At 38.0% G+C, this 21,984-nt stretch overlaps 1 protein-coding gene across 3 annotated transcripts in view; it reads left to right on the forward strand.

The window, feature by feature from the left end:
• LOC103047851 (A disintegrin and metalloproteinase with thrombospondin motifs 2) overlaps positions 1-21,984 on the forward strand; it is a 274,381-nt gene that overhangs the window by 161,332 nt on the left and 91,065 nt on the right. The gene's annotated exons all lie outside the window — the stretch shown is intronic.

Here is a 21,984-nt window from a genome sequence, read left to right on the forward strand (position 1 = left end):
GATGTGCCTCATGACCAGCTTCTCAAAGCACTTCATGATGATGGGAGTAAGTGCAATGGGACGGTAGTCATTGAGGAAGGACACTCAAGACTTTTTGGGCAGAGGGACGATGGTGGTCGTCTTGACGCAGTGCTCAGAGTAATGTTGAAAATGTCAGTGAGTACATCCGTGAGTTGGTCTGCACATCCTCTGAGCACTCTGCCAGATATTCTGTCTGGTCCTGGGGCTTTCTGTGGGTTGACTCTGAGTAGAGTTTTCCGCACATCAGCTGAGGACAGGCACAGTACCTGGTCGTTTGGAGGAGTTGTGAAACATGCATCGTTTAGGGCCTTAAAATCAGGCATCTTTACATGGCTGCTGTGAAAAGGGTTAAACTAAGCATTTTTCAGCACACAAAAACACACACACTTGTGCACACACACATATTCAGTGTTAAATGAATATCCAGGCACAGAACTTCAGGAAGTGTTTGTTTGTTATTAGAGGAGTCTGAGGCTGATCTGATTGCAGAGTAAACTGATCAGAGATCAGAGACTGGCAGAAGCCCAAACTTTCAAAACTGAGACCCACATTCAGATAGTGATCACAGCCTCTGCTCACTGCAGCTCTGAACTAGGTTTAATATATGTACAATACATGGCCAAAAAACTGTGAACACCTTCTTATCTTACATATTTAATCTCAAGAGTATTATAAAGGTTTTTGTCCTACTCTGCTGGAGTAACAGGCTCTACTCTGTTGGAAGTTTTTTTTTTTTTGTCACTAGATATAGTAGATATTAATGAGACATAATTACAATTTGGATGATTATTTATCGATCATAAATGCCAGAAAAACTCATGCCAGTGTTTTGGTGGAGCTGTATTGTGACATGAGAGTGAATAGCTTAATAACTTAATTAGGATATCTAAATAAGTTTCAGTTATAAATATACAACTCTGGAAAAAAAATAAGAAACCACTAAAAATAATGACTTCCTTTGATTTGACCAAATAAAACCAAGCTGAACTGTTTGAATTTTTGTACCAGGAGTGGCATAAAGTTATCCAAAAGCAGTGTTTCAGACTGGTGGAGAAGAAACATGCCAAGATGCACGAAAACATGAAAACTTGTGATTAAAAAACAGGGTTATTCCACTTAATGTTGATTTCTGAACTCTTAGAACTTTTGAGGTCTAAAAGCTCTGAGTCTTTTTTTTTGTTATTTCAGCCATTTTTTCATTTTCTGCAAATAAATGCTCTAAATGACAATATTTGTATTTGGAATTTGGGAGAAATGTTGTCTGTAGTTTATAGAATAAAACAACAATGTTCATTTTACTCAAACATAAACCTATAAATAACAAAATCAGAGAAACTGAAGTGGTCTTTTATTTTTTTCCAGAGCTGTAAGTATGACTCATAAGAGGCTTTTTTAAGGTTCATAGTATTAACATATAACTATATTTTATAAACACAGCTAATGGTCCATTATGATCATAACATATAATGCATAATAAACATTGTTATAATGTCTGATTCATTTTAAATATAAATAGTTATAAACAGTTTATAAAGCCTTATGAATGCATTATACTGTGTTATAAGTATATGTATAGAGTCTAATAGACATGACATTCATAGAAAGTGTTTCTTAGAAAGTTTTTCTTTTCATCTTTAATCAATGTCAAAATGTGGTAATTGTTTCTTGTTATTTGGCCCATGCTTTAACTATTTAATGTATGTTTTTTTTTATACAGAGCCATTATTTCCGCTCCTAATGCTTTATAGACATATTGAGCTCCAAGCTTTGTAAAGTTAACAGAACTTTTATTTTAGCCTTTAAACCTGCAGGAGTTTTGTGTGTGTCTCTGTTGCGGCGTTTTCCATTTAAAGGGTGTAAAAGCACTAAGCTTTTCATTAGCCTCTCGTCTGTGGGGAGACAGTAGGCGCATCTGTGTGACAGGCCTACTGCGATTCCATCTAAAATGGTGGCTTAAGAAGCTGGAATCCAATATCTTTTGGGGAGGTATCAGAGCGACAGAAAGATTATAATGAGGTGAGGCGTGATCCAGACAGCAGCAGCTGAAATTATGATTATGCAGTGGAGTGTATGAGCTACGACAAATAGCACTGAGATCTGTAGATAAAAGTTTACTCAGGCCTTTAAAAATTAGCCTTCTGATCATCAAAACACTCAAAACATTAAAGCAAGAGGATGCAGAGGTTTAGTTGTTTTAGCAATTGCTTTAATAATCATTCTTAACGCTCAATGGCATGAAGTTAATAATTATTTATTTTTGGAACAAAATAATAACCACCGCTGCTTTATTAGTATTATTCCCCTAACAAACGTGGTCTTACTCTATAGCCTACTGTTGCCCTGAGGCAACATAAAAATGAGGAAAAAGAAACACTGTTTTAGTAAGTGAATAAATAAATACATGCAAATACATACGTTATTTAGGCAATAATACACAAGAGGGAGTGCTATAATATGATCACTCCATGAGTTAAAATAGTTCCATTGCTGCTCTGTTAGTAGTTGTGCTGTTTGGCTTGTAAGCGCTGCATCATTGCTAGGTTACCTGTATGTGGTGGAGTAATACAGGGAGAGCTTCGGTTACAGTGCATTACCGGCTGATAATGGCACTCACAGAATGCCTCTCAGCCAATCACATTGCAGGGTCGAAACTAACTGTGGTATAACTAAATGCAAACATGTAAAAAAAAAAAACTAATCTATTCATTTACCAATTGGTGCTAAAGAATCTTGAAGGTGGCTTTGACCACCAATTATGCCTTTCATAGTAAAACCTCGTATCAAATTCTACCCCCTTCATTTTATTGGATGGTTTTATTGGAGGGAGACCTTTTGTAAGGTTATTTTATTTTATTTATTTATTTTTTTTAATGGAGTTTAAATTGAGTTAAATGGTGTTTAAATGGATTTCCACCACCACATACTTTGTTACTGACAGTTTTTAAAAGCACTCCCAAATTAATCAGCCAATTAATCAAGATATGTTGTTTAGACATGTTACTGTATGTAGAAGCTATGTAAGCTATCGTAGTTATTAAAAGCTACAGAAGCTTTTCAAATAATCAGAATCATGCTAATCATAATGCACTTCGAACTACACTGAGATTTTAGTACTCTCTAATCTCTAATAGACTCACTTTTGGGATTGTTTTTCACCACATAAGCTCCAAAAGCCAGAGCTGGGGGGCTTTATACCCCTCTACCACACCCTTGACATTGGTCATGTTGAAGTATAAAGGCTAGAATGTGAGGCTGGTCCTTTTACAGTATATCAGTCTTCCGGCTATCAATGTAACCCTAATTCTCTGTTTAAATACAGTGCAAACCCCCTCAGTCCCACTATACTGTACAATAATATCACTGTATTATTTAATAGTATAATAATGGCAGCCTTTAGCTTCAGTCGCTAATGTGCCCTAACCTTTGGGGATTGTGGGTCTGGCAGCCACTCATGTTACCACCCCCCCCCCCCCATCCCCCCATTCAGGAGGCAGTGGGCGAGTGACCTGGGGACGCCTTTCTACCCTTTAGCTGTCAGCATTATATGGTAATTATCCTATTAGCAACATGCTAATGCGCTTCTCAAGACTTGTACATAGAATTTTAATGGACGGGTGGCATCAATATTTCATTTATTCAAATTTGCGACCACATTACCTTCATCCTGCTCATCCTCTCATGCACTCGGGCAGATGCTAAGCCTCCTTGTCTGCTTAGGTGTTAATGGGTATTGGATTAGATACGGGAAATAGCGAGCCTGTGTTAGTGGAGGTGTGCAGTGTGTTGGTCTGGAACCAGAACTGTATGCACTGTATGACCTGCATCATATCATACATCAGATCAGTCATAGAACACAGGATTTATGGATGATCTCGGGGGTTGGTGTGGCGCAGTGGATAACACCACTACTTGCTAGTCAGCTACCATATTATGTGCATTGTGTGGAAGACTGGGGTTCAGTTCCTGTTCTGGGTAACTGAATGCTGCTCTACACCAATAATAGTGTAGCCAATAATGGGCAAGACTCTGTAATAGGTATAACCTAGGCACTTTGGATAAAAGTGTCAGCTAAATGCTTTAAATATAAAAAAAAATAATAATAAATAAATAAATTATCTCTTTCTTATTCAGGGTGTTGGCTTAATGGATGCTCATTATACTTAATCTGAAGTAAAATGTCTTTGCACATCTTTTTTTTGTGAACAACTTTTTGTTTCTTAAAAAGATGAGCAGTGTGATACGTCAGAAAAGAAGAAAATAAAAATAAATACATAATTGTAGCTTAAAAAGAAGAAGCCTGTTAAAAACGTTCTAAAACGGTCGATAATATCTGAACATATCGTCGCTGTCCTATGAAAAACACTTATCTCCATTTTTGTCGATTTTTAGTTTACTACATAACTTAAACAGACAAACTGTCCCTTACACTGTGCCAACATTTATTGAGGAACGGACCAATAGACCAATAGTTTTTACATTGACTTCCATTAAAAGTTTACAAGGTTTTTTCTCTATCGCAATGTATAATTTTACCTAAAATAAAATAAAATAATTGGAATTCTGTTTATGAACTTTCCCTTCAGTCAAAATTATTATAAAACCTATTATATTTGGTTGGAATAACTCAAAATGACTTAATATTTTAATACTAAGATACAGTTGAAGCTGGGCAAACTTTCAAAGTCTCTAATCAGCTTTCATTTCTTAAATAAAAGCAATATAACTGTGCAGTTAAACAACTGCGCTCTTACAACTTGCTCTTAAAACCGACAACACTGCATACCAGCATTTAACCATTAATAAAACTCCAGTAGTAAGAGAAGATAACCTGAGGAGAACAACTTCACAATAATGGTGATGGAGGCCACACCCCTTTACGTGTAATAGTGGTGATAGGAGCCAATGGGAAAAGTGTGAGACTGACTGACAGAAAAACTCCAGGAGGAGTGATCTGATGTGATGATGTCATAACCTCTGAAGTGAAGTAAAAAATATTATTTGAGTTAAATTATTCATTTTAAGTTGTTTTAATAGGCAAACTGATTAAAACAGGTTTAAATCAGAAATCATAATTTTTCGTTAGACCAACAAAAAAAAGTTCACTTTAAATCAATGACATGGTTGTTACACTTTTTTCAGTGTGTGTATGTGACCTCATGCTATCCTTTATCACTAGTGATTTAACACTATATACTGCTCATAACTTCATAGAAAGACCATCTGTAAGAAATGTGGTGCTGTATATTTGGATCCATCTCACCTGCCACCCACTGTCATAACTCAGCCAGCCGCCGAGTCGAGGGGCTAGCGCAACATCTTCTCTTAAATGTTTCTGTTTGGAACGTCTGTTTGCTCCCTCGCCCATCGCTCACGGACCAGGGCGCGTTGAAGAGCGAGCGAGAGTGTATTTGGTGCCGAGTGTGGAGGGTGCGGTGACCCTGGAACAGCATTAATCCCGGCTCCACTCCGATTCCCTCCCACCTTGGCTGTCTAAACCACACTGGTAACAATAAATCACCCCTCTCAGCAGCCTGGCGGCCCACCGGCCACAGCGACTGGCTCTGCTGCAGTAATACCCCAACCCTGCACTAATTGAAGTACCTTCAACAATCACTTAGCAGTATGTGCGGGCTAAGACTCTACTGAGGAACAGAGCTGTAGAGTCCTCAAAACTGCAATGGATTGGTGCAAAGGATAGTAAGGTGCACAGATTTCTCTGCTAAAACTCCTCCTAAAGTGCTTCTGTTTATTTACAGTAAGCTTAGATTTCCAGTATTTTCAACATTGCAGTTAATAGCAGCACTAGCCATGTAGCAGGTATGAATAAATTAAATTAGAATTATAAAGGGCCTTTCTAGAAACCCAAGGACGCTTTACAATTGTCACGTTTTTACGTACAACCATTCATACTCAGCACTCATCCCCACACCGGTGAGAAGCAGCGGCCAATAGCGCACAGCGTACTCTCAACCGGAAACAACCATCCACCTGGAGGACTGCATCGGGCACTACAACATTTACCCAGAACAGAGTGCCAATTAATAGCTGGACACAGTCATACACACATTTACACACACACAAACTTACATACTGTACATACCACACACTTTACACATAAGCACAGATCAGTTTAGACTATTACATTTTTTCTGGGCAACTTAGAGTATTCAATTTACCAGATCAATTTAGAGTATTTAATTTATTTTTAAAGTATGCAATTTGTTTGTTTTTGGATTGTGGGAGGAAAACCCACACAGACATGGGAAGAACATGGACACTCCACCCAGATAGGGACTTGAACCCAAGACCCCAGTGCTGGGAGGTGAACGTACTAACCACTAAACCACCGTGTCGCCGTAGACCAGGGGAAATGACTACACACTGACGATAAGTAAAACAGGATGGGAGCACACCCTGTATGCAATTAGATGATGCCAGGGGCCAATGGGAACTTTATATCCAGCTGCAATCAACCTCACCTAAACCATCTAGTACACAATAAATCTATCTGGCTACATGGCTTGTGACTAACTGCAAATAAAACCTCTTTCAGAAATGCTTTTCTTTGATGCCACTCTTCAATAAAGGCCAGATTTGTGGAGTGCACAATTTATAATTCTCCTGTGGACTGATTCTCCCACCTGAGCTGTACATTTCTGCAGCTCCTTCAGAGTGATCATCTTGGCTTCTTCTCTGACCAGTGTTCTCCTTGCTTAATCTGTCAGTTTGGATGGACCATGGCCATGTCTTGGTAGGTTTAAAGTTGAAGAATACATTTTCCGTTTGTGGATGATGAACTGAACAGTGCTCCTTGGGATTATTTATAACTTATAACCCTGCTTTAAACTTCTTCTCCACAACTTTATCTCTGACCTGTCTGGTGAGTATCTTGGTCTCTTGGTCTTCATGATGCTGTTTGTTCACTAGTGTTCTCTAACAAACAACTGAGGTCGATACAAAATAGCTATATTTATACTGAAACTATATTTATTACACACAGCCGGACTCTATTAATTAATTAAGTGAGTTTTGAAGGCAGTTGATTGCACTGGATTTTATTTTTTATAATTGTGATTATTTTAGCCCTTCATTTCTTTAACTGTGTCTATATTTTATTATTTCACGTATTTATCTCTGTTTTATTGCTCTACAGTTTAACCTGTGTGCATATCCTTTTGTTTATTTATTTTTTTTTACTTTTTCTTAATGAAATCTTACATTATTTGCTTGTTATTTATAATTTAAACTAAATTTTCAATCCCTTTAATTTTAGGTAAGCTTGGCTACATTGAAAATGAGGGATTCCCTCAATGTATTCACAGACTGAAAATAAAGGTTGATTGATTGATTGATGTAACGGTTTTAAGGGAGTAAAGGGGGCTGAATACGTTTGCACGTTACACTTTTTTCACAGATTTTTATATGATTCAAATTTTGAAAACCATGTATAATTTTTTATTCCACTTTTCACAATAATGGGTTTGCTAACTCAAAAAAAAATACATTTAAGTTTATGGTAATAAGATGACAAAATGTGCTCAAAAACTCAAAAATCCCTAAACAAAGGATGCCAAAACACACACACACACACACAAGCACACTCACAATCATGTAGGGACCAAAAGGCAATTTTCACTGCTGCTATGGTGAGACCCACTTCATTAGAATTGGAGAGAGAGTGTTGAGGCAGAGAAGCGAAAGAGCGAGAACAGGAAGAAAAAAAGAAAAGTGAAAGAATCTGATTCACTTTTTCTTTCCTCCCTTTCCCTCCTTTTTGCTTGACTGAGGAGGAAGCGGGAGGGAGGAGAGCGGCTCTCTCATTACGCCGCATTCCCATGGTCCTGAGCGGCGGGCTCAGGCTTTGAGGGGCTAGTTGCTAGCTTTGCATGCGTGTTTAGCGCCCAAACGCAGGGCCCGTGCCTGCAGTCAGCAGCGCCTGCCTGCCGTTGGCTGGGTTGCTGCGATTGTTTCATGGTCTGAACGAGGCTCTTTAATGAACTCTTGGGGGGATTGGTGCTCTCTGCGGGCCCTATCTGCACCGCCACACTGACTGAACTTACTGTAGCTGAGTGGCTGTTCAGCCGGCTGCCGCTCCCCGGCCCGCTCGCTCTGACAGCAGTGGGTCTACGGCTGGGTGTGATGCTTTTATGGGTGGTGATTTTTCAGTTTTGATTTGAAGGTGTTTGCTAAGGTCAGTGAGATTGCAAATGTATTATTTGTCTTTTTTAAAACCTATAAAGTAGGTTTTGTTTTTACGTTTCTCCTCCTAATTCAAAGTTACACTATACATGAGTGCAAACATACTAAGGTGCAGCTACTAAGCAACTTATAAGCTTATAACATAAGCAGCTACCTTAAATACCATAGTATTCACTTACCAACCTCATTGTAACCCATTAGCAGCCAATTGGGATACCATAGCAGCCTCTTAGCAACACCACACAAACCAATTAGCAACAACTTACAAGGAAACTTACAAGGGAAACTGGTCAATTACTGTGCAGTTCAAATCCACGATTTCTCAATGGCAGGTTCCACTCTATGATCACTACCCTGATGTTCACCTAGAACCCTATTAGTCCCACCTAGAACCCTATTAATCCCACCTAGAACCCCATCAACCATGCATTTCACTTAATAAAGAGTTGCAGGTTCAATTCTATCATCAATGGTTCCTACTATCCACCTACAATGCCATTAAGCAAATCTAGAACCCCATCACTCCCACCTAGAACCCTGTCAACCCATCATTTTACTTAATACAGAGCCCCCAAAACAAGGGATGGCAGGTTCAGTTCTACTATTTATAGCCTATAATCCACCTACAACTCCCTCAAGCAAATCTAGAACCCCATCAATCCCACCAAGAACCCTGTCAACTGTGCGTTCCTCATAATGAAGATCCCCCAAAGCAAGCAAATGAAATTTCAGTTATATTACCCATAGTTTACTATTCTCTTACAACTCCGTCAAGCAAACCTAGAATCCCATCAATCCCACCTAGAACCCTTTCAACCCTGCATTTCACTTAATGTAGAGCCTCCAAAACAAGCAAATGAAGATCCATAGCCTTATATCTTTAGTCTACTATTCTCCTACAACTCTGTCAAGCAAACTTAGAATCCCATCAATCCCACATAGAACCCTGTCAACCCTGCATTTCATTTAATGTAGAACCCCCAAAACAAAAAAATGAAGATCCATAGCCTACTATCCATCAAACAAACCTAGAACTCCATCACTCCTACCAATAATTAATAAAGAGTCCCCAAAGCAAGCAATTGCAGGTTTAGTTCTATTATCTTTAGTCTACTATTCTCCTACAACTCTGTCAAGCAAACCTACAGTCCCACCACTGCCACCCAGAACCCTGTCAACATTGCATTTTATATAATGAAGAGCTCCCAAAACAGGCAATTACAGGTACAGTTCTGTCCTACTATCCACCTACAACTCCCTCAAGCAAATCTAGAACCCCATCACTCCCGCCTAGAACCCCATCAACCATGCATTTCACTTAATAAAGAGTCCCCAAAACAACCAATTGAAGGTTCAGTTCTTCTATCACTTGTCTACTATCTACCTACAATTCCATCAAGCAAACCTAAAACCCCATCTATCCCACCCAGAATCCATCAGTCATGCATTTTAATCATACTGTAGAAGATCTGAAAAACGTCAAGCAAACCAGCCAATAGAATAGGACTCTCTAGAGCAGATAAACATGATCCTATTAGCACTAATGTCTGGCATGGGTTAACTAAAGGGGCTTTGGTCAGTAGATGTGGAGTTGGTTGGATGAGTTAAGGTGGTAATCATCCAACAAACATCCTGACCTCACTGATAGAACAATAATTGTCCTTGAATGCGATCCAATCTTTATGGCAATGCTTCTAAATCTAGTTAAAAGCCATTTTTGGTGGACAGTTACTCCAAAAAAATCAGGACAAATAAATTTCCCAAGTGTTCCAATACTTTTGTTGATGTTGCGCACATTCGCTGTTGTAAATTTATGATTCAATTCCTTCAGTTTCACCCGACAGTAATACATTTCTGATACAGACAACACAAATAACTGCACAGTTCCTGATGGACAGTTGCCTGTACACTGTGGAACTTTCTCCTGGCGCAACTTTTCGGTAATGACAGCGGCTTCCTTTCCATACGAGTCACCGGCACATCAGCAGCGTTTCAGTATAGTATCCACCCACAGCGGAACAGCGGAGGGAAGAATCAGTCACTCGCCTCCCCGAGGAGGAGAAGACACCAGTGTCCTCCATTATTGCTCTAGAGCTAGTGCACGTCTAGCTCACTGCTAGCCCGCTGCGGCTAATTGGAATGTTTTGGAAAGGCGCCTTTATGTTGTTTCACTGGGCCGTTAATTTACAGTTAATTGTCAACGGCAATTACAACTCAATTCTTTATCGGGATTCTTTCTCTCCTGCATTCTCTCTCTCTCCTTCTCTCTCTTTCTCTCTCGCTGAGCCGTCTGTGCCCCTGCGTGTTGTTGGATTAGAGGGCATTACCTGTGCACTGGAGTGAGGAGAATTAAATAACGCTTAGTGTCGTGTTCAAATTGGAAAAGGGAAAAATAACCCTCTTTAAAGTCGGTTATTAAATTTCATCAGGGAGAGATAAGCCCCCGCATTTCCCCCTCTCTCCCTATCCCCTACGCACACTCGCGCCGCCTCTGTCCAAACAACGTTAGCCTAACGTCTTTATTATTTTCGGTATTTCTCCGCGTGTTGTTCTTCAGAAGCACTCGTACGGAAGACGGAGGTGATTGATTGGAGTCATTACTGTGCATAAAAATGACTCTGCATTATATAACTCAGCTGAAACGTACAGTACTGTACTGTACTGAAGTTTTAGACAGCAAGAGCCATTATTTAAAACCTATGATCCTGGCAATCCTTCTTATACTGTAGAACCTCCAGATCACAGAATACAGAAAACAGATGCAGGTAAACATGGTTACAGTAAAAAGAAACAAGTACTTCTCATTCTAAAGAGAAGCAAAAAGAATACTATGCCACCATGATCGGGAGATCGCTGGCTCGAATCCCTGTCATGCAGCTTGCCATCAGCTGCCAGAGCCCTGAGAGAGCACAACTGGCCTTGCTTTCTCTGGGTGGGTAGATGGTGCTCTCTCCCCACATCACTCCAAAAGGTGATGTTGATCAGCATAAGGCGTCTGTGAGCTGATGTATTAGAACTGAGTCGCTGCGTTTTCCTCTGAGCGAGCTGTAATGCTACTCAGCAATGCTGCATCAGCAGCAGTTTGAAAAGAGGTGGTGGCTGACTTCATGTGTCGGAGGAGGCATCTGCTAGTCTTCACCCTCCTTATGTTGAGGCATCACTAGTGATGGGGTATATACAGCTGAGTTGCAGCTAAATAGGTGGGACAATTTATAAAACAAATATATATATAAAACAAGAAGCTAACTAACAGGCTACTATTTCACAATATATGGCAGTTGTAGGCTGTTGTTTAGACATTAGGTTCTAGATTCTGGCTCATATACCTGGCCCACATCTGGGCTGAGGGCTGCATGTGCCAACACCCCAGTTGCAGAGTATAATATAGGGCTAGGCCTACTTTTGCCAACAGTCCAGTATTTCTCATTCTGAAGATCTGAAGAAAGTAGATGAGATCTTTTCAGAAAAAAGAACAAACTAGAAAACTACCATGTATAGTTTTGTTTTGAATGCAGGTTCTAGAATCTTGTCCAGATGATTGGATCATTGGACATCTGGGCTGAGTGCATGAGTATAATATAGAACTTTTTCCAGCTTCCAGTTGCCAAGTATATATTGCTGTGGTGTTTCAGGTAGTCGATATGGTGTTGTTTAGTGGGTAAATAGTAGGGCAGAAATCCACACCTTTAACAATGGTAGATTAGTAGAATTAAATTGCATGTTTAACATACCCAGCTTTGCTCTTGTAGGTTTGAAACAACAGAATGTTAATATACACTACTGGTCAAAAGTTTTAGAACACACCCATTTGTTTGCCAGCCAAAATTCCCAGTAAACTGCCAGGGCTTTTAAGTAAAAAAGAAGTAAAAAGTAAAAATGAACTAAAAACTAGCTTTCAGCTGGTAAATGCCAATGAACTTCCAAAAAACATCATTTTTAAAGCCTTTGTCCGTAATAAAGCAGTACTGGAACAAATAGTGTTACTGCAGTGTTTACTCAACACAAAGCACATTCATCATAATAACTTGAAAAACTAGAAACACTTTAACTATTAAAAGTAAAAAGTCTTGTCTTTAGAGAAATTACAGATGAAGCCAGAAAGCAGTGAGTACTCCTTCCTACACCTTCAAAAGACTCTTGGAAACTGGAGAAAACTGCTACAGGAAGAGTCAGGTCTGGCTGACCCACATGGCAACAGCTTTAGCCATTAGCTCAGCTTAACACTGAACTAAGTCTCAGTTTCAGCAGTGAAGAGAGGAATTACAGGTCTGCCAGGTAAAGTGCAGTAATACAAGAATAATAGGGTTGTTCTTAAACGATTAATACTGTATATAAATCATTACATAAAGCATATTTGTTGAAAAAGCATACACACTTTATTGTTCTCACTGTATATTAGTGTGACAGTGATTTTGCTGAGGCTCAGTTTGGGAGAAGTCATCCGTTTCGGGTGGTATTGGAAAGCTCTGACATTAATCAGCGCTCTGCCTCCCCCCGGTCTTACCGTAACCGTGTATTCCTCCAGCACAGCACAGAAACAATATCCCACCCTGTGTTTTCCCATTTTAATAAACTGCCATTTTAATGGGATTATCTCAGGCAGGCTGCAGCACCACAGCAGATGTCCAGTGCGTGTCATTCCCGCTGCCATGTTTCAGACTCAGAGTCTTTGGTGGGAATCAAATTTCCACTTGGATGAAGCCGGAACGAAAGTATTAACATAAACATAAGCAAATATATTGTATATTTCTAGGTACATTAATTAAAATAATTATAAATTAATAACTAGTTCAAATAAACATTTTTTTTCCAGTTCAGCCTGTTTCGGGTGCTCTTCTGTCAGTGTAATGCATTCCTAATGGTGGTCTAGGAGGGATTGATGGGATTCTAACTGAGGATCACTATTGTTTTGTGAGTAACCCCTGCTGGAGATGGCAAAACAGGCGAAAACAGACAAAAACTAAAACAAATCTGTCCCTCGAAGATATTTTAACCCAATTAAATAGTAATATAGTAACACGTTAGTGTAGTAGTAAGTTATCTTTCCTACTAATGCATTACATCTTATATTAGTCTAAAGGACATGTCCCTTCATTTCTAACTCACCATCAGTGTGGACTCTTGCCTACCAGAGCTACCTTTGCTTGGGTTATTATATTTTTTATATGTAATTGTTGACTCACTGGCCACAGTGTTGTAGGCCATAAGAGCAAGTTGCCATTTCTTTTACTGCAAATGCAAATGAAACTGCAAATGATTTTTGTTCTGGCTGAGATCTGTTATGCAGTTCTTAAATTTACAGTTTTTTTATTGCCAGTATTTTATGTATATTATGCAGCCAGTATATGGCTAGTTATGACTTTACAGTTCTTCTTTTCTGCTAAAGACCCCAAACAAGTTCATATATATTTTAAGTCATTTATTTATAGTGAATTATTGTTTTTATTGTGCATTAATATGCTGCAATTTTACGATCCATTATTGGCAACTTTTTAGCTGCTAAGTTACTGTAAAGTTTTTTTTTTACAGTGTAGGATCTCCTGAAAGCAACTTTGTATATATGAAAATAGACCAGAAATTAGATATTAATTAATAGTGTGCCTTATTATCCATCGCACCTTATAGTTTGGAAAGAAAGAAAAAAAAAGTGATATAATGATAGTAATAATCTCGTATTCTCCACCACAAATATACTATCCAGAAAAAAAAAAAAAATTATATATATATATATATATATATATATATATATATATATATATATATATATATATATATATATATATATTTTTTTTTTTTTTTTTTTTTTTTTTTTCTAGAAATGTCTGATTTATGAGCTTGTGAAGGAATGGGCCGATTCATAGTGTAGCGTATGATTTAACATCTGACTTCATTCTTCCTCGTCTCCATCAAAAAGACAGATCTGGCGAATGAATGGAAACTAATGGAAGTATTCCTGTAAAAAGAGCCCAGCACCTCCTCCATGCACTTTACCCTATTAAAGTATATAAGTGGCCATTGAATTTCCAAAAGTCATAAATGATACATCCATATTCCCTTTTGGCAGTCCCAGGCAGCATGATTTGCATACATATTGTTCCACACTTTTTCCATTTCTCACAGTAACCTATCCAGGAGCGGGGGTCTGGGGGAGGTGGGGTCTTGGGTGGGTGAAAACTGTACAAGTTTCTTATACAATAACATTTGTCCCTCTTTACAGTATTGATTTTAATTTGTGACACTTATATAACACTGCTGTCACACGAATATCTTGTATTTGTAAACAGGTAAATGTTTTAGAAGGAGGATAAATGTAGATATGGACTGAGTGGAGTGTTTTTGGTGCTGATATTGATTGAAAATCTAGTCTTTACTAATACGATTGGTCAGATGGTGATGCATCATCATGAAGGGCTTCTCTAAAGTTCTGCTTTGTCTCTCAAGATAACATTTCCTTTACTTTTTGAAATCAATTACATTAGAAACACTGTGCAGCTTCATAGATAGCAATGCAGCACTGCACTGTGGGAGTCTAAATGTAGTTAGTGGTGTTAGCTAGCTCTGCTGTGTCTGATAATCACTGTACTCAAGAGGGTATACAGTTAGTAGGGGTGTAATTAAGTATTGATGTCTTGCAGTACTGTATCAATTTCTACAAAACACAATTTACATGTGCAGATTAGCTTCAGGGAGTGATTTGTGGTTTATTTAGTTTTTTATATAAACTCCACCCAAAAGATAGCTGTGTTTTCCTCTGTTGTAAGATCCCATTGTTCTGATTGGATAAAAAGTAAATGTTTCTTTTGCTCAGATTTTACGAATATGATAATATTACCTTTATTTTTTTAAGCCATTCAGAGGGGAACTTGTTTGTGTGCTTTGGATCATTGTCCTGCTGCAGAACCCAAGTACGTCTGAGTTTGAGCAAATTGTCCAGGCCCTAAAGCAGCAAAACAGCTCCAGACTACCACCACCATGTTTTACATTCAGTATGATTTCCTTTTTCCATTGTTTAGTTTTTTTGGTCAGCAGTGTTTTTTGCCATGGAGACCATTTTGACCAGTATCTTTCTTATTAATTAATCATTAATCCTGACCTTAACTGAGGAGAGTGAAACCTGCAGTATTTTAATTGTTGTGGGTTCTTTTGTGACCTCCTGGATGAGTTGTCCTTGCTCTTATGGAGTAATTTTGGTAGGCTTGTCACTCCTGGGAAGGTTCTCTAGTGTTCTATGTTTTCTCCATTTGTGAAAAACAGCCCTCACTGTGGTTCGCTTTAGAGTTTCAAAACCTTAGAAATGACTTTGTAAACTTTTCCAGACTGATAGATGATCAATGACTTTATGTTCTTATCTGTTTTTGCTTCTTCTTCTTTTTGTTCAGATCGTGGCATAATGTGTTGCTTTTCGAGATCTTTTAGCTGCTTTATTTAGTCAGACAAGCTCTATAATACAACCAGTGTATTTGCTTGGGATGTATGAACATATTAATATCGTAAGGTGTCTTAAGATTCTGTTTAGACTGTGTATCGATTATATACGATCCCTTATATTTTGTATTGATGTCCGAACACACAATATTGAAGCCTGCAAGGTCCCACTGTTCTGATTGGATAAATAGTAAACATTTATTTTGTTCAGATTGTATAAATATGATAGTATTATCAAAATCTGTGTATTTGTGTGCCAGCATGGGAACCAGTGCTGCACTGGTTTTTGATGGAGTTTTGAGAGTTGTCTAGCAGATCAGATTGATGATCAGATTGAATTCAGAGCCTGCGCTGGCGGCTGCACCGGCTGCACCGCCTGCTCGCTGTGAGTGGGCGGCTTGGCACCGGCATCTTAAGGCAGAGTAATAAAGTGTGTTTTTCTGCGAGGAGAATAGAATAAGAGGGAAGAAGTCGCTGTAGCAGATAAGTGGGTGTGACTCAGAGACGTGCGAGACGCTGAAATTGTGGCGCCAGTCAGATCTCGGTGGCAGTAGGACGCGTCGTATTTACGCGCAAGCTGTTAGCAATTAGCCCCCGGGTGAAATGATTGTAGGGCCTGGTCGGGATCACGCCAGCGCCAGGTCAGAGTGTCTCTGGTAATGAGGGCGTTTTTCTATTGGACGAGAGGAGAAAGAGGAGGACCCTAGTCCACCGTGGCTCTGAATTGATGATTAGATAGATAGATAGATAGATAGATAGATAGATAGATAGATAGATAGATAGATAGATAGATAGATAGATAGATAGATAGATAGATAGATAGATAGATAGATAGATAGATAGATAGATAGATAGATAGATAGATAGATAGATAGATAGATAGATAGATAGATAGATAGATAGATAGATAGATAGATAGATAGATAGATAGATAGATAGATACTTTATTGATCCCCCGGGGGGAAATTCTTGGCATCCAGCAGCAGGTTACACAATACACAAAGTTAAAAAAGATAAAATATTATAAACTATTATAATTATTAGTGGCATATAATATTATTATAATATTATTATAATATAATATAATATAATATAATATAATATAATATAATTATAATATTATAAAATATTAGTGGCATTCTTAACCCACTGCTTGCTGATATTGATCCTGCCCACTCTATAAATAGCGAAAACGCTGTCTATCCCGTTTCAGTTCATCCAGGAGATGCTGCTAATGGATCAGTTCAGTCATATCAACACTCTCGCATATAAGCAGGAGTTTCACATTCAAAACTATTAAATCAAGCTTCATTTCTATAGTTTTTCATAGCCAAGGACACGTTCTAACAATGTAGAGAGCATCAACGTTACATAAACATATACAAACAGCTGCAGCACAAAGGCTACAATGCAAATGTACCCTGAAAGAAACACAACATGGATAAATATATGGGTTTTTCACAAAATACTAAAATTAGCAAAAAAAATAAAATAAGATTTAAAATGTTTCAATCTTTTGACCATGTATCACTTTTATAAGACTTCATTACATAATGAAAAACATGATTGACACAGAGTTGCAAACATGTTACATTGTTATTATTAATGAATGGGTACTGGGGTTGTGTCTCGTAGTATTGATTGAATGCAATATTATTGCAAAAAAAAAATATTACACAATAAATATTTTTTTTAGTTTAGTTTAGTTTAGTTTTTTTTAATTGTGTAATTTTTGGCTATTTACTTGTTACAATAATTATTTTTTTAAACATTTTTTAGTTTGTTGCATAATTATTTTATACAAATAATTATGGTTACTGTAAGTTACTGTTTTTCAGATTTGTTTAATTTATGTGGAATGTATAGAACTCTCTTTACACTAGATTAAATTTTCTATTTTTTTATTAAGTCAATGGGCTTTATTTTAGCGATCTACTCGTGATGCATCACCTGTGCACCATGCATCTTGATTTTGGGTATATCACTGTCTTTTCTATCAGAACGACAGTTGTTTTTTTGACAGCTTAGCTCTTCTGCACTTCTCAGCAAAGGAAAGAGACCTGAGCTTTCATGCTGTGAAGACGCTCGAGCAGGTCATTTACAGGAATAACAATGCTATTTTATTTTGTATTCTGTTTATAGTTGACGTAAAAGTTGGGTTTGTGCACTGCTGTGTGCCTTGTGTGTGTGTGTAATGAGTGCGGGTGTACATGCATTGAGCGTGGGTGGTGCACCTGCATTATCAAGATAGCAATGACAACATCTAACTGATGACTATTGTCTAGGTTTTAATCAGTCACTGACGCATTTGGGTTTTCTGTTGCCAAGATAGCAATACGCCAGAAATTTAACTGAACACACCTTACTTGCAGACCATCACGCCTATCAGTGTAGATACAGCTCTGGAAAAAAAAAATAAGAGATCACTTCAGTTTCTGAATCAGTTTCTCTGACTATGCTATTTATAGGTATATGAGTTTTCAGACCTTAAATAATGCAAAAAAAGTTTATATTCATATTCAAGTTTTAAGAGGTCAGAAATCAATATTTGTTGGAATAACCCTGGTTTTTGATCACATGTAATCACATGTTTTCATGCATCTTGGCATGTTCTCCTCCACCAGTCTTACACACTGCTTTTGGATAACTTTATGCCACTCCTGGGGCCAAAAATCAAGCAGTTCAGCTTGGTTTGTTGGCTTGCCATCCATCTTCCTCTTGATTATATTTCAGAGGTTTTCATTTATGTGAAATCAAAGAAACATACCCAGAGCTGTATATTCACATGTGATGTAGCTATTTAAACGACACAGGTGTGAAAATAGACTGTTTTCTGGGTGAAAGATAGCAATGAGCATTGCGACACATCTATAGAACCCTGTATCAGTCCTGTAAACCTTATTTATTGTGGTTTGGGGTCGCACCACTGGCACAATGGCACAATAAACTGCTACACCTGGATTCAAAAGACTTTCATTTTTTACTTAACAACTCAAACAATGCCCAACCACTAAGACGTTAACTGGTCAGCCCCGCTCTGTGGTGCATGACCTTCTAAGCATGTGCCAACGATGAGCTCCAGACTGCCCGTGTCCTGGTTGGCACAGAGCAGTGGATTTACTTCCATCTTCCCTCACCTGCTTCCACCCACCAGCCACCAGCCGCCCCCTCCAATCGGCCGGGACTGACAGAGTCCTTCAGTGGATAAATCCTGAGTGATGATGTTATAACTCAATCTACTGCTTACAGCATGCGCACACACACACACACACACACACATCAACGCTTACTCACGCAGACATAGACTCTGTCACACCTGGATCAGCGTGTTATGCACATTTCAGGGTTATTTCTCACTCTTCAGAGATGAGATCTCAATGTGAGATGCTGCTGTACTACCTATAGGCGGTTAACCCAAATCCAGGAAGTAAAACCCGACAGTAAGGCTCTCAACATTTAACCAGGCAAAGAAATGCAAACAGACTCTCAGAAATTATATATGTATAAGAAATCAGAAGACCTTCAGATGAGATAAATAACCATGAATAAGAAATGACGTCCTTATCATTGGTTTAATGTAATATATATATATAAAAAAAAGATTTAGAAACTACTCAAGGCTGTGTTCACACACTCAGACTGAAGTGACAGAAATCCATCCCACTTCTGTCCTAATGTGACCCTGAGCATGAGCTTTAAAACCTTACAGCCTTAAATACCTGAATCTGGCCAGTTCCATATTAATACCATTCTAGATTTACAGTAATAGAAATATACTGGATAAGTTTTATTGAACAATTAGTAGATAAAAAATACAGTAGATTGTATCTACTGAATAATCGATACTAATTGAAAAATGTGTAGTATTGGTATAGTTACTTGTTTAGTAAATACGAGTAGACTAGTAGATAGTAATTAGTAGGTACTTTTAAATAATACATTTAAATATATAATATATATATATATATATATATATATATATATTAAATAAAAATAGCTGGTACCAATTAATTCTCAATTATTTTTACTATTTGGTACTGAGCCATTAGTAGGTACTTAATAATTTGAAAATACTGATTAATTTGAAGATACTGAATAAATAAGGCTCATAAAACGTTAGTAAACAGTTACTTTGTATTGAAGAGTTAATTGGTCTCGAGTAATTATTAGGTTCCGAATAATTAATATGCACTACTGTGTAATAAATACTTTGTGAGTAAACAGTAAGTACTGAATAATAAGTTGGTGTTGAATAATGTCTAAGTATTTAATAATTAATGAGTATTCCATAATTAGTATGCCTGAATAAATAGTGGGTACTACATTTTTAATTACTAAATAATTAGTACTTAGAAGGTACTAAACCGTTGCTAGGTACTGAATAATTTTCTAGTAGACTATTTTCTGGTATTGAATACTTAGTAATTAGATAGTAGATAAGGTACTGAATAATTTCCTAAACAATTATTAGTTACTTAGTAGCTGCTATTTATTGAACAAATACTCAATAATAAATATGTACTAAACATTCTGAATACTGAAAGTGAGTGAGTGTAAGTGGGGCAGTCGGCCATCAGTATTGTCTTTTCAGCTCTATGTAGAGCAGCAGTGGAGGTCAGTGGGGCTCAGGCTTCTCTTACAGCTGGGTTTGTCCTGCTGGTCCTGCTGTTGCGTCCCCCTGGGGCTCATCGATTGACCCACCCACCCACCCCCCAACAATCCACCAGACCCACCAGCAGCAGCAGCAGGTCTATATATGGACAAGGACAGTGGAAGGGTCACTCTTACAGCAGGTCCGGCTGATCTGATTTTGTTCTGTTTACTGAAGAAGCTGTTTTATCTGGAGATCAGAGGAGGACATCAGGATGACATGAATTGTAGCAGCGTCTTACATAGTAGCAGTCAAAAGTGATTGGACACTTAAAGAAGGATTTTTCATATATTTCATGTGTTTTACATTGTAGAATAAAAGAGAAAGCCATATATGTATTATGTGTATTGTAAAAATATGTATTAAACCAGGGGTTCTTAACTGGCCTCAGCCCGGGACCCACATTTTGACACACTATTATAGAATACAAACTAAACAAATGTATTTTTTTAAATAGCCTTCAAAAAACAATTTAAATAAATAAGAGACCACTTTAAAAAATGATGAGTTTCTTTGATTTTACCAAATTGAAAACCACTGGAATATAATCAAGAGGAAGATGAATGATAACAAGCCATCAAACCAAACTGAACTGCTTGAGTCTTTGCACCAGGAGTGGCATAAAATTATCTAAAAGCAGTGTGTAAGACTGGTGGAGGAGAACATGCCAAGATGCATGAAAACTGGCTGCTCTGTGGTGGTCTGCCTGTGGGGTCCTGACCAATAAAGAACAGGATTAAAGGAGGATAGTAATAAAGTATGCAGAGAAACAGATACAGGACTACTTATTTGCTTCTCACCATCCTCCAATCACATAATCCTCAACACATTCAACGATGTTGAGGTCTGGATTCTGGGCTGATGATTCCATTGATCTGAGAAAACCTGTAGCTTCAACAGTTTGATTTGATCCAATATGGTCGAGAAGCAATGGAGTAACAATAAACTGGCATCATATAAAATATATTGAATATACGATAACGATAATACCTCTGTCAGTCTATCCATACATCTATCTACACTATATGTCCAAATATTTATTGAGAACTCTTCTAAAGAATGTATTTATCTAATCACAACTTATAGAGAAATACTATCTATCTATCTATCTATCTATCTATCTATCTATCTATCTATCTATCTATCTATCTATCTAAGACTTTGTGAAGAAATAGAGACAGCGGGAGGAAGTAAGAAAGGGATAGAAGACATAGATGAAGCGAAAAGGAAAAGGGAACGAGAGTGTCTGGTGGAGAGACACTGTGGGTGGTGGGAGGTGGGGGGTCTTCCCACATCTCTGTCCGAGTGGGCGCTTCTCTCTGCTCGTCTTTCTGATCTGGCAGCTTGACAGAAAAAAAACACAACACACAAAATACACTGTGATCTCTCGTTCTCTCTCTCTCTCTCTGTATGTTTTTTTTTTTGCATTTCATAAGAGCCACTCTTATGAAATCTCTCCTGGTGTGCGTCCTTCCAGAATCCAAGCCTGTGAACTGCTCTTGATGTCCAGTTTGAACTTTTTTTTTCCCATGATGCACTGCCACAGACCGTACCTGCCCAGGTTTGGCCTTGAGGGTGATACCAGAGGATGTGTCACAGTGAAGAAAGAGTGCTAAAAATCTTTAGTCAAAGTCAAAAGTCAAAGTGGTTTTTATTGTCATTTCAGCTATATACAGAGTACACAGTGA

The sequence above is a fragment of the Astyanax mexicanus genome, chromosome 10 (genome assembly GCF_023375975.1).
Source record: "Astyanax mexicanus isolate ESR-SI-001 chromosome 10, AstMex3_surface, whole genome shotgun sequence".
NCBI lineage: Eukaryota > Metazoa > Chordata > Actinopteri > Characiformes > Acestrorhamphidae > Astyanax > Astyanax mexicanus.